The sequence below is a fragment of the Drosophila miranda genome, chromosome XL, assembly GCF_003369915.1.
Source record: "Drosophila miranda strain MSH22 chromosome XL, D.miranda_PacBio2.1, whole genome shotgun sequence".
In the NCBI taxonomy this organism is placed as follows: domain Eukaryota; kingdom Metazoa; phylum Arthropoda; class Insecta; order Diptera; family Drosophilidae; genus Drosophila; species Drosophila miranda.
The window spans coordinates 23,409,897-23,422,983 of NC_046673.1; the positions used below are offsets into that span (position 1 = coordinate 23,409,897).

The 13,087-nt window shown below is 46.8% G+C and overlaps 2 long non-coding RNA genes across 2 annotated transcripts; one reads left to right on the top strand and one right to left on the bottom strand.

Moving 5' to 3' along the window:
• Window positions 1-419: 419 nt before the first annotated feature.
• On the top strand, window positions 420-2,012 carry LOC108152266. The gene is made up of 3 exons (XR_001774810.2): window positions 420-1,664; window positions 1,754-1,850; window positions 1,904-2,012. It is a non-coding gene; the product is annotated as an uncharacterized LOC108152266 (long non-coding RNA).
• Window positions 2,013-12,176: 10,164 nt separating this feature from the next.
• LOC108151910 lies at window positions 12,177-12,746 on the bottom strand. The gene is made up of 3 exons (XR_001774771.2): window positions 12,637-12,746; window positions 12,447-12,584; window positions 12,177-12,385 (listed from the first exon to the last, which is right to left on the bottom strand). It is a non-coding gene; the product is annotated as an uncharacterized LOC108151910 (long non-coding RNA).
• Between the last annotated feature and the right edge of the window lie 341 nt (window positions 12,747-13,087).

The following is a 13,087-nucleotide window of genomic DNA, read 5'->3' on the forward strand; positions in this document are numbered from 1 at the left end:
GGCCAAAACTAGGCCGAGGGGGACCTTGAACACGGCTACCGGGAAGGTGAAAGGCGTTTGGCGGAATGATGATGACTCAACCGATGGAATAGCTGTCGAACCAGCTGAGTCAGCTGGAGAAGAAAGAGTTCGCTGCGTGATAGCGATCACTGATGCAATATCGCCCAAATCGAATTGAATCGAGCGGAATCGAGCGGAATCGCAGGGAATGGAATGGAGCGAAATAGAATGAGTCTTAGACATTATCACGCGCCTCTGTAGAGGGGCTTAAAAATCGCTTACAGCGTCTTTGAGGCTAAAGCCCAGAGACAACACCGAGAAACAGCGAGACAACAGCGAGAGGTGCCGTCCACAGATACTATTTCTATACATATTTCTGATAATTTTTGTTATTTTTGTGCGCCTAGTGGGGGTTTTTTCCTTGGGCTTTGGACAGCAAGAGTGCAACGCAACTGAAATGGGAGAAATGGAAAACGATGACTGAAAATTCTTTTTGGCCTATCTGTGGGTGAGTCGGCCTTATCTATAGGGCTATAGATCGATAGGTTTATGAGTCTCTTTACTATCAGTGCGGGGCCTCTTACAACACACAGCCGCTCGTCCGTCCCACTCTCAGGCCCACTCCCAGTCGCAGTCACAGTCGCAGACGAAGAGATAATCGTTCCTCATACACAGACACCATTACACTGTAAGGCTCCATAAAGGTACGACGCCAATGCAATCGATCCATAGATCAGCCGGGGGGGAGGCAGAAGGTGAGAGAAGGTGGTAGTGCTGGTGGTGGTGCTGGTGGTGCTGCTGGTGGTGGTGCTGGCGGTGGGCATTAGAAATCGTTTATACAGCGTCCCAATACATGGACATATATGTAGTGTGCCGGTATGTATAATCGGGCACGTGACATGGTTTTCCAACTAATGAAAGCAGCAGCAGCTGGCCAACTCTTCGACTTCTTCTGCGTCTTTAGTTCGGGGCCTCGAGCCGACTCATAAAGATAAAACGCAATCCAAGCGATCCAAGTAATGGCACCAGTACCACTACCGGTACCAGAGCCCGTACCAATGACCAGAAGTCGCGATCAAATGCATTCAATTCGATTGGACGATGGCCCTGGACAGAGTGGACACCGGGTGTATCTGAGGGGTATCTAACAGAGGGGTATAATCGAGAGTGATCTCAGTCAGAGCCGACCTCGGTGGGGGCGGCGAATGAGGACAACTTCAAGAGTATTTCGAACAGAATGCGATTTGAAACCAGAACCCCCACAGGTCTTATCGCAAAGCGAACGAAAGTAAACCAAAGCGAACCGAAATGCGTTGCCTAATGATGATGGATCGTGAATTTGAGATGATCGATGATTTGCCCGGCGATAAGCGGAGCCCCGGAAATGCCGCCCCAAAACTGGAGAAGGTGTTGAAATAGTGTTAGGCGGGGGGAGAGTGGCTCTCCGATTCTCTGGTGCTCTCGAGCTCTGCTTCTGCTATTTCTGTGGCTGTGTTCCTCCTGAGAATTGTTTACCTGGAATACGATTTTTATGATACGCTTCTTATGTGTGGTTTTCTTTGAGAGTCTGAATCGGTTGCTCAACCCACCCGTTCTTGTTATCCGTTATCTCTTTTCCTGATAATGCCTGCACACCAATACCCATGGAATACACATCTACACATGTATGTATATAGCACACATGTGTGTGCGTATGTTTCATTCAGACTTTGTGCCATTGCTGATGTTTGATTTTGATTTGTTATTGCATTAGTCAAGACATGGAAAGATTGCGAATCACGCCAGATGGCAGAAGGATGGGAGACACTCCAAAGGGAAAGAAGAAGATGGCTCTGAAAAGGGACACAGATGTAAGCTGAATACATTTAACGATGAAGGACTCCCAAGAAATGAACTTTAACAGTGTACTACAGGAGGAGAAACTGTGAAGAGAAAAGATACAACCGCAGAAGAAACTCAAATAAAATAATAGGAAAGAGAAGAACTACAGGAGAAAGGGGTTAGCCAATATGATCGTTTTCCCCTTTTTAGTATCCTAATCAACCCATAATTTCACGCTTGCTTCGTATCCTTTCCCTGCCACCTTTAGTCACTTTCAGCTGCTCAAAAAAAGTATTCCTGCTTCAGCAAAGTTTGCTCAGGCGCGCCCCATTTTGTGGCTGTTCTGGTCCTGGCCGCATAGATTCTCTGCCGCTGGAGAACTACCCTTCCATCCGTCCAACTGATTGCCCGTACACATTTACAGACACACGTTCTCGTATGTGGGATCCGGCTACGACTCCGACTCCGACTCTGACCCCACCCACTCAATCGGTTCCGATAGCCATGGCAACTATCTCTCTACGAGTATCTGTATCTGTATCTGTACGAATACGAGCACGAGTATATGTAGCATACCCCTTCCATTCCATCGCTGGGCAAACACAGGAGCGTGCGCGCGCAAAATGCATCTGCATTCGGGGTTAAGTGTGGATATTGCCGCAGCTCTCCTGCTGGTCTTCAGAGTCAGAGTCAGAGTCAGAGCCAGAGACAGAGCCAGAGCCCGGCTATGCTCTCATTTCGATTTCGTTTTTTATCAGCAGAAGCACCAAAAAGCCAACGAAAATATTGACTCAGCGAGAGACAACCCTATACGTAGCCCTATACACGATACTCGTAGTCTCGTAGTCCAGGAAGTTGCAGCACGAGATGGAAGTGGAAGTGGTTTGTATCGGGAGAGGGGGAGATGGAGGTGGAGGTGGTGGTAGAGGCTGACGGCTGCATATTCAAATGTAACCGTAAACGTTCGCCATGTATCTGTATCTTATATTTGAACTGATTAATTTGTTGACACAGCAACGACGACAGCGATGGTGACAACGATGACGATGATGAGGATGATGACAGCAGACCAGAGCAGAGCAGACACACCTTTTTGTACTCTGATAGAGGGAGGGTAGTGTAGGTCTGCCTACAAGTTTGCAAAAGCCGATAGGAGAGTAGTCCTAATTCTGAAGGATATATCCAGTGCCATCTGCCTCAGCAGATGACTCAATTCTGAAGATGTCTGGCTGAATAGTTGTTGAATCGAATCACTATATCAAACGGTTTTCTTGGACTTGTCACATATCCCAGGGTATTTCCATCTTCGGCCCCAGAACCTGTCCTCACCTTCTTGTTAGTATTTCCTTTTCCTGCTCTCCCTCTTTCAGGCTGTATGTACATATATTCATTTCTGGTAATCGATATTTGGCCGTAACGCTCCTCTGTTTGCCCAACCAGATGTATGGTATAGATGGGTGGATAAATGGATGGATTGCTTGGTTCGACGGTGGGCTGTAGTGGAGTTGGATTGGATGCTCTTTACAGAATCCAGGATGTTCCACTCGAATGTGACTCAATGTTACCTTTTCCTTTTCCCTTTACCTTTACCTTCCCTTCCCTTCCCTTTGTTGAGAGCTCTCAACCTCTAGTTTGATCTGCTGCCAGCGTAGCCGCCAGCCGGTTGAGGCATAGTTCAATAAACTGGCGGCCAAGAAGAGCATTGATCCTGGCCTAGTGGAAGGCGGCAAATGGTCAGGTGTCCTGTGTCCTGCATATCCTGACAGCAGTTGAATGAACGTTGCCTCAGCCTGAACTCAGCTTCCTCTGCCCTGACCTGTACTACCATAAACCTGTCCTCTGCCTTTCTGGGCCCCGTTCCTGCCACAGTTTCTGTTTTCTGTTTTTTGTTGCGGTGTTTGGTTCGCTTAAACGGTCGACACACGTCTTGCATTACACCCGAGCTCACCGTTCAGCAGCAGCAGCAGCAGCCGGAGCAGCAGAAGGAGCAAGAGCAACCCCTGCAGTTGCACAAAGGTGCATCCTTGCATCATCATCATCATCATCCTCAACGGCGGTGCTGCTGCTGCTGCTGATGGTGCTGGCGGTGCACCTGTCATTGCGGTAACCGTTCCGTTTCTTTCCTTTCCCCTCCCTACCTTTCCTAAACAGTTTGTTGCCTTTCGCGCTCGCAGCTTGGCCAGAGCGAAGATCAAGAGCGTCAACGGATCGTTGACTGGCATCAAATTACCGGGGAACAAGTTCTCAACCCTCGCCACATTTCACAGAATCGCCAGGGACTTGGACTCGGACTCGAGCCTCCAATGTCGACTCCGACTCGAACTTGGACTCTGGCTACGACCATGGCTCTGGCTCTGGCTCTGGCTCTGAGGAGGGTCATCGTCGTCATATTGGCTGCTTTGGCTAAAAGTGTTTAATCAAGTGAAAGGCAGAAGTTAAACCGACTGACTGGCATGTCCACATCTCCAACCCCATCGCACATCCCATCCTTGCAGTAATCCCTTCCCCCAGAACATTGATCACATTTCAGGCGTAATTCGAGAGCCGAATCGGAAGTCGGAAACGTTGTAATGCTCGACTGGACTTGGTCCTTGTTTCCTTTTCTGGTCTCGAATGAAAGGGAAGCTTTACAAGGAGCATATCGCATAACAGTCGTATGGAGGAGCAGCAGCAGAAAGACAAGGAGAAGAAGGAGTAGATGTCCTGTCCTTTATGTGGAGATAGAGATGGAGATGGACTTCTGAGAATCCTATAGTCTTCTGCCTGGAATATACTGAGAATACTGGAATATACTCCTCTCTTCTGTCCGATATCTTTCTTAAATTACGACAATTACTCGTTTAATTATGATCCACCCTCACTTCATATTCAATATTTCCTGGCTCTTTTTTTTGGGTCAGAATCGTGTATGGAAACTTTCACGGTCCACGTTCGGTTCGGTTCGGTTCGTTGACTGTACTGTCCATCTTTATGTCTGGCCTGGCTCCCTTCGATTGAGTGTATCTATGTGTGCTTAATTTCACCGGGGGGCACGGGCACGGGCACCTCTGCGCCCAGCCCTCTCCATTTGTCACTCGCATAATGAATTTTGATTATTAAACAAATCTCAAACGAGCCACGCACCGCATGTACACATCATTTTTTAATAATGCATAGTTTGTCCATAAATTTCTTTCATTCCCATACTCTACATGCAGTGGGCCAAAGATTTACATTGACTCTCTTGATGGGGCCCTCGAAATGCCCGCTCAAGGGATATTCATATTTCTTTGTATCTTATGTTTCTCAATATTCTAAACAACATGATCTTGGGATCATATCTTAACAATTTCTGGCTTCTTTGGGACTATCTTTCAATAGTGCTCCATCACTACTATATATCAGTATATCGATATGGATAGGGATATTGAACCTGAAGAGCATTTCCAATTCGTTTAGATCAGGGCAAGCTTTCCATTCTTCTTTTCTCAAATCCCACAGAGACAGAGATAGCCGCCGAGAGACGGAGAGAAAGATACGGGGCAGGAGGAGCATAGCCGGGCACGATTTCCAAATACATTAACATTGCGATGGGTGCACGATGGTAGTGGTGGTGGTGGGGCCTTGGGCACGATACTGTCTCGATGTCATCGATGGCCGCTGATGGCTGCTGTTCCTCCTCTACTCTTCAAATGCCGCGCCAAATACGAAATCACATCCAAAAAACAAACGGGTAAGCAAGCCATAGACCATCTTCCAACTCTAGTATTCCCTCGAATAACTATCAAATCATCGATTGTGAGCAACACTCTCACAGCGAGTGGAGACATCCGATTTAGATTAGATTTTCAATAGATTGGTAACAAATATCTGAACTTATGATCGTTTTGTAATAGGATATTTATATCTTTATAGTCGTAGAAACAGCGGCTATTCATTCTTCGTCCAAGGTCCTTCAAGGTCCTCTCAAGAACTATTAGGCAGCTCCACTTCCGTACAATATATGTATATGTTCATATGTGCCTAGGCCAATAGAGCATACCCCTGGGACTCTACGAGTACTGGGCATGCAAACAAATACTACAAACCAACAACAATTACAATTCGAATCTTACGGCTCAATAAAAGAAAATGTACGACGACAAAGACGACGATGGCGATGGCGATGGCGACGCTGGCGATTGGCGGTTGGCGCGTTTATGGCCCCCAACTTGGTGATTCTTCATTAAAGATTCATGGTGTGTTTTTCTTTCTGTCGATGTGGCTGTGGCTGTGCTTGTGCCTGTGCCTGGGCCTGTGGCTCTGTCGATGGCCAACTGCATCGGCGGCTCTGTGTGGCAGCAACATGAGAGCTCTGCTGCCTCAATGCTGCGCCAATCTTCAATGGAAACAAAAGCTGAGGCTAAAGCCAAAGACAAAGACAGGCAGACTTTCTTTTTGACCAGCCACCAAAAAACCGCTGTCAGCCAATCCAGTCGGAAAGGGGGATGGGGATTATGTAGAGCCTCAAGCCTCAAGCCTGAGCATGAGCATGAGCATGGGCCCTTCTATGGACAATGAATCGTGGGCCCATCGATGGCTGTTCAATGGCTCGAGCTCTGCAGACTTTTGGCTTTGGATCGCCCTCGTCTCTTTGGGTCTTCTTCAGTCTCCCATTCAGTCTTCTGGCTCTGCTGCTGCTGTTGTCTCGAGCCAGAGACAGAGAAGAAGACAGAGCCAGAGCCAGAGACAGAGGCCGTTGTAGGCCGTTGGCCTAAAATCATAAGAAAATTTCTATATTAAAATGCTTTGCCATGCCTCGCCATTGTCAGCTTGGCTGGCACTTGGATTTCTTCTTGAAATCTTTCAGGTACACCCATAAAGAGGCACGGAGGCACAGAGGGACAGAGATAGAGATTGATCTTCTCGGTTGGTTTTAATTGCTCATTGAATACTTAATTTTCGGCTTCGGTTTTGTTGTTGCTTGTTTCGTTGTTTGGTCTTCGTGTGGCAGATAAGCACCGATTCTCCTTAATGGAAATGTATCTGAGAGTTATCCATACAAGTACCAGTACCTCGTAGCAGTAGTTATCAGCTGGTAAAACGGAAATGGAAGTGAATTGCCTTGCCTAATGAGGACCAGGTAGTCGTAGGACCAGGATCTGTTGCTGTTGCTGCTTCTGTTGTGACAGTTTTAGGCGCAGTTTCTCTTAGCTTCAGTCTTTATCTGTGGCAAAGGTCAACACTCAACACTCAACACAGTTACAGTGGCATTCAAATGTTGCACCACAGGCACAGGAAGCAGTGAGTAAGCAGTCGCCAGCAGCAGCTATCTCCCAGGCCACATCCACATCCCATGGCCACCGTCCGCTTCCCATTTAGAGCGGAAGTATTAGTGGTATTCGTGAGGATGTATATACCCAAAGTGCATATTTCTAGTCTAGTTATTCGCTGTCTGCTGGCTCATTTGAATACTACTTCGGCCATCAACTAAGAGACATTTGTATGCAATAACCAAAGATTACTGGAAGCCTTAACGAGGCCTTGGTTCTACCCCATGGACATTTTGAGCACCCATGATCATCGATCTTTAATCAACCGAAGATCGTTCGTTCGTTCCATCGCGAAGGGGGAAATTTATACGTACCAGTCAGTTCAATGAATTACTCGAGTGTTTAACAATTTAAATGGGACTTTTGTTTGGTTTCCAGTTTCAGTTTCTGTTTCTGTTTCAGCTTCGGCTAAGGTTCTTCCACGTGTCGAACCGAACATCGTATCGTATCCAATCGAATCCCCTCGAATCTCAACCCCAAGAGCAAGCCGCCTCGCTTGCTCGCTCTCTCATCAATATTCAACGCATTACAATTGCAATAAGTTCCCGGCACTTACTTGATCCGATCGCGCGATCCAATCGGATCCGACCCATCCAATCCAATCCACTCCGATACGTTACGGGTACGGGTACGATACGATCGAATCCGCGACATCAGTTGCGGATTTTTATGCTGATTTTGACCCAGTTGACTCCAGTCTGCCTCTGCCTCTGGCTGTGCCTCTGGCTGTAGTCCATGAATTGTGATTGCGACAATTGCTTACCCGATGATAAGTAGGGGAAGATGAATAAGTAGTGGGTGATGGGGATATACTATATAACCAAACCTCTCAAATCACCACCAAATAAAGCTTCTTTGGACCCATTCATATACCATACGAGCATGTCATATATTAGAGCCTCTTTCCCCTTTGTGTTTATTGCTTGGATCAGTCGGGGGGGGGGGGCTGGTCATGCGACCAGTTCCGGCCCGGATAGCGATTACGATCGTTGAAGATCTTCATGATGGGGCATGTGTGATGTATGTGGAGCATCACCGCGGAACAGATAAAAAGATCAAAATGCCGACAAAGACAAACAAGGGACATACTCGTATAAACGGCGCGGCGTTAAAGCTCTCCGCACAAGATGTTTAATATTTGCCCACAAAAACAAAAACACCAGACACCAGACATCAGACATCAGTCGAGATGTGATAACAAAGTAACAAAGATACTAAAGAGAGCGAGGCGGTGATCTCCGGATCTTAGTCACACACCAAAGAAGCAGCCGACACCGACACCGACACCGATACCGGCCGGGCCTAGGGCTAGCCCACCCGGCCGGCCGGCTCTGACCTTACCCCGTTGCGGCATGCCCCTGCCGCTAGCTGCTAGCCGCTAACCGTGTTGCCTTACGATCCTTGGGTTTTATGGCCAACGACCAGCATGATCAAGAGACAAATCCGCGCATCATTAAAAGTTATGACCAACCCCATTGCCGGGGTCAGAGCTCTGCGGAACTTGCTCTGGGCCGCAGGGTCTCAGGGTTTTCGGGAGGGCCTCTGTGGTGGTCTCTGCGCGCTCTGACCTCCCTTTCCACTCTCGTTTTCGCCCTAAATCCAATCCAATCCCAATCCAATCCCCTTCCAATCTCCGCCGCTCAGTCTCGTGGCCTCTGCCTCCGTTTGAGACTCGAGTCTCTGGCAAATCGGAGCAATTGGTATGCAAAGTGCGCAGACTGGCTTAATTTCTGTTTGAGGCCGTTTCGTTTAATTGCTGCGCCACATTATGTGACAAGAAGTGGAGCTTCTACGTATACGTATAGCCGTCTGATCCGTAACCCTTTTGTTTTTCTGATAAGCGAAAAAAACACAGATATATAGAGACAGAGAGAGAGAGAGAGAGAGAAAAACGAAAACAAATATGTCATGCAATAAAAACCACAGCCGCAAAACGTTGTGTCTGATAAAATAATTGAAAATGTATTTAATCTAAGCATTTCCCACGATCCCTCGAGGCTCCAGCCACAGCTCCCGACTTGCGGAGAAGGGGGCTCGCAATTGGCACAAAGATTATTAAGTTAATTTTATGCAAATTAGGGAGACACAAAAGCGAGCGAGTTCATTAAGTGGAAATGCCTTTTACATTTATTCAATTAGCATGCCGTGCAGGGGAAGAGAGGGCTGGGGCAGGCACACTGCGTCTTCCATGTGCCACATGTGCCACATGGGCCACTACTTAGGCCCAACCACAACCACAACCACAACCCCACTCCAATCCAATGCAATCCCACCTGGCACCCACCTTATCACCGGGGTCGCGTAGTCGCGTCGTGTCGCCCTTCCCTGCCCCTTCCTTGCCCCTACCTTGTCACTCTGTTGTGCTCCAATTGCCCAAAGATACATATCGTCACTACTTCATTGTGCACTCCACTTGGTATGCACCCGATGGGACCAGCTTTTGAATATCAACTACTTTGTACAATGCTCTCGATACTCGGGAAAGCTGTACGTTTTCAGCAGCCCTTAACTCGAAGCATTTTCAATTCATCCGAAGATTGAAGTTTAACGTTTGCCGAAATCGTTGGGTTCTACTATGCTCTTGACTTCACTTCAACGATTCTTAGGGAATTACTCGACCTTATCGGAGCGAAGAATACATATTTTTTCCAACTGTTCTACCAGCTCTTTCAGTAATAATGCCAACGTTAATCAATAATTCTTAAAGCCCAAAGTATGCGCTTGTTTGGTTCAAAGAAGTATTTATAAATGCTCTGCATAAAAAGTATCCGTTTAATAATACTCCAATGACCCATCCCATTCCAGGAGTATCTCTTTCCACAATGGGAACCAATCTATGTCAGAGTTTCCTAAGAATCCTTCAATTCCCCAATTATACAACGGTCCCACACAACACACCAGAGACCAAGGGAAAAACAGGAGCAAAAGAAACCCTATGGACGCTGATTCTCTACAAAAAAAAGAACAAAAGAAGGGGAACACGGAGATCACCAGATCAGCGGCTTATCGATGGGATCAGGTGACAAAAATTAACCACACAATGGAGAAGAAATCAATAAAGACAGGACAGACAGAGAGCGAGAGAGAGAGAGAGAGAGAGAGAAACGGAAACAATTAGGCACCTGACTTCCTCAGGATGCCAATGAACGGGATGCAAACTGTAACCGATCACGTTCAGGTGGGTCTCCTCTCCAGGCTCCAGCACTTAGGATGGGGCATCCGTATGTCCGTATGTCGGAGGTCTAGTCCAGAGACTGGGTCTGAGTCTGGTGTGGACGATCATGCATACACAATATGTGTGTATGCACTCGTCTCATATTTCAACGGGGGAGGGGGGGGGGGGGGGGGGACAGAGACAGGGACAAAGAGTCAAAGAGTCGGAGCTCGCACCTGAGGAGAAAACACAATGAGATACTATACAGCAGCATTGGGCAATCACTTGACCTCTTTCAGGATGTTGTTGCTGTTGCTGTCGGGGGATTGGATTGAATTGGATTGGGGAGTGGGCAGTGGGCAGTGGGCAGTGGGGAGTGGATAGTGGTGGATAATGGACAATGAAGAGGTTCAAGTGCGTCTCCGGCTGCTGCTGTCTGGTAGATTATGTCACAGCACGAGTGAATGCCAGAGTCCAAGTCGGATTCCGATTCCGAATCCAAATCCAATTCCGACTCTTAGTCCAAGTCCCAGTCCAAGTCCGAGTGCGCACATTTCTGAGGGCCATTGATGATGTTCCGGCTGGCATATAAATAAGCCCAGCAGCAGCCAGCCCCTTGGCTAGCAGTAGCAGCAGCAGCACTTCCCTCTCCAGCCCAGGCATCCTCACGTTTTCCCCATAAAATACATTTTCGACCGAAATTTGTTGTGTTTTTTTCGGTTTTTTCTTTTTGGTAGCTGCTTGTTGTAGTGCCTTTTAAACGATTCCCACGGAGCGTCAACCGGCGTACGAGCGTGGGCGGACGCACTGACGACAACAACAACGACATAATCATCTTCTTCTTCTTCTGTTGGGGCCTTACCTAACTAACCTAACGCATCATGATCATCGGATGCCCAGATCATCCATCCACCGCTCAATTAGTATGCATCCCATCGCTTTGGCTCGCATCGCATCGCATCGCATCGCTGCCTGGAAAGCCATTAAATAAGCGAGAGACGAGACGCAGCAGCGACCTCAAAAATGGCAAATGCTGGAGATGGAGATGGATGTGGATATGGATGTGGATGTGGAGATGGAACTGGAGAGAGACCGGCCAGAGACATTCCAACCAGAGACAGAGACAGAGACGACATCAACATGAGCAGCAACCTCTCATCCCCATCAAGTACCAATTTAATGGCAGCTCTCTGGAAGCGGAGGCCGGCCATGGGGCCGGGCCGCCTCCCTCTCGAAATTAGTATTCGAAGAGCGGTGCCTGCCATTGACAACTCCAGCCGAAGGAAATGCTTCTGACTTCGCGTCTGACTCCAGCTCCGTCTCATTCTCCGTCTCCGGATGAATGATGCTCCTCAAAGAACCAGGCTCAGTTTTTACGAGTATGTCTGACACGTTTGCCTCTCTGCCACTCTGTATTATACAGTTGAATCTTCTGGTCTCGGGATGTCAGTTTACTATCCAAGTTGCAGGTCGTAAAGCCCATGCAAATCGTAATCGTAAGCGTACTCGTAATCGAACTTATGAAAGTGTATTGATAGTAAAAAATCTGAAATGTGTGCCCAAAGACTGCGCAATTTTCCTACTACAAATCGCAGAACATACTCGTATAATCGTTTTAGCTTCCCAAAATACCACAAATCAGTCTACAATGAACGCCCCTGGGACTCCCTTATCTCAACACAATCTCGAGAACGAAGTGGGTATTGCCTGGAAATGCCTTAGTTTCCATGATTTGCGTACATCGCATAGGCTGAGCTTCATCACTCCAATATAGATACGTAAGTCTCGAACCCCACCTTCATCCCTGAAACCTTAGAAAAATACTTCATCGGAGAGTTTGAATTTAAATTCGTAAAAGTATTGTTATTTATTACTAAAATGAAGGAGCGCGCATTTCATCACAGTTATACTTATTGTATCCTCTAGCATTGCGGGCCAGCCGCAAAGGAAGATGTAGTCCTCTATGAGGGAGATAACGAAAATACCAGACTCGGTACCGCAAGAGGTGCGGTACTCCGCTGGGTGTCCATCCCGATGTAGCCTTTGGTGACTTCAGTAGTGCGCTGTTGGATGCGAGCAGGTTGCCCTGATTTCATCCAACGATTTGTGTATAAGTAGGCTGAGGACATTTTGCAATAATTATCATTCAATTATTTATACTGGAATATATTTTCACTTACCCATGTTAAAGAAACGATTAAACAAATGTAGCCATGAATAGGAGTGTAGGGTAGTGTTTTCCATTAAGGAAACCGAGCTTTATTATACTTAATTGTACTGTGGTGGTAGTGGCGTTCCCAGGTGAGCAAACTGAGAAGCTTTTTGCAAACGTTATTATTGGAATTATTTCATTGGAATATTTACACTTACCCATTTTAAAATGTCAAACAAAAAAAAATTTATTTTGTGTATTCTCCATTCGTTGCTCTCGAACCAATGAGCAATGAATGTGAACTGAATATTTCACACAATGTTTTTTGTAGCACATTTTTGGTGCTCAAAAATCTGCTTTTAATCGATTCCACAGCCTACTAATTCCCACTTTTTCGGTTGCAAATCGTCCATATGAAGTAGGCATTGAAATAGCCATTGGATATCCGAATTTATTTGTCCTTGATGCACCACAAAACATGTATTGCAAAGATTTGCAAAGAATGAAAGTAATTTTGGTATTGAACGTTGATCTACATCATTCTCTATCTCCTGCTTGCTGCGGGACTATATTCCATCTGGTTTGGGGAACAATCATGGCATCTAGTTCCAAAAGAGTCCCCAATAGGATCCCTAATCAAAGGCAGGAGTTCTTTACTCAATTCATGAT